The sequence below is a fragment of the Sesamum indicum genome, linkage group LG3, assembly GCF_000512975.1.
Source record: "Sesamum indicum cultivar Zhongzhi No. 13 linkage group LG3, S_indicum_v1.0, whole genome shotgun sequence".
NCBI lineage: Eukaryota > Viridiplantae > Streptophyta > Magnoliopsida > Lamiales > Pedaliaceae > Sesamum > Sesamum indicum.
The window spans coordinates 20,033,167-20,034,338 of record NC_026147.1 but is presented as its reverse complement, the minus strand read 5'-3'; positions in this window follow the sequence as shown (position 1 = coordinate 20,034,338).

The following is a 1,172-nucleotide window of genomic DNA, read 5'->3' as shown; positions in this document are numbered from 1 at the left end:
CACACCCCACACACCCACACACACACACCCCCCCCCCCACACACACACACACACCACACACACACACACACGCAATGGGTTAGCTTTTTATTAACTAAAGCATTTAAGCAAAAGCGCAAGCGACAAGAAACATAAATCACGCAAGACGACTCAATCTTTAACAAAGTTAGAATAAAAACTTGTAATGGATTTTGATTACTTCATTAAACTTACCTTTCTTAAAAAAAAGTAAAGCAAGTGTCTCCTTCGAATAAAGAAATCAACCCCCCCAAACACATCCCACACACACACACACACCCCACACACAGACACACACACACACACCCACACACCACACACACACACACGCACTGGGTTAGCTTTTTATTAACTAAGGCATTTTAGCAAAAGCGCAATCGACAAGAAACATAAATCACGCAAGACGACTCAATCTTTAACAAAGTTAGAATAAAAACTTGTAATGGATTTTGATTACTTCATTAAACTTACCTTTCTTAAAAAAAAGTAAAGCAAGTGTCTCCTTCGAATAAAGAAATCAACCCCCCCAAACACATCCCACACACACACACACACCCCACACACAGACACACACACACACCCACACACACCACACACACACACACGCACTGGGTTAGCTTTTTATTAACTAAGGCATTTTAGCTAAAGCGCAATCGACAAGAAACATAAATCACGCAAGACGACTCAATCTCTAACAAAGTTAGAATAAAAACTTGTAATGGATTTTGAATACTTCATTAAACTTACCTCTCTTAAAAAAAATTAAAGCTAGTGTCTCCTTCAACCCCCCACACACATCCCACACACACACACCCCACACGCAAACGCACACACACACCCACCCACTAACACACACACACCCCACACACCCACACACACCACACACACACACACGCACTGGGTTAGCTTTTTATTAACTAAGGCATTTCAGCAAAAGCACAAGCGACAAGAAACATAAATCACCCAAGACGACTCAATCTTTAACAAAGTTAGTATAAAAACTTTTAATGGATTTTGATTATTTCATTAAACTTACCTCTCTTAAAAAAAATTAAAGCTAGTGTCTCCTTCGAGTTAAGAAATCAAACCCCCCACACACATCCCACACACACACACACACACACACACACACACACACACACACACCCCACATG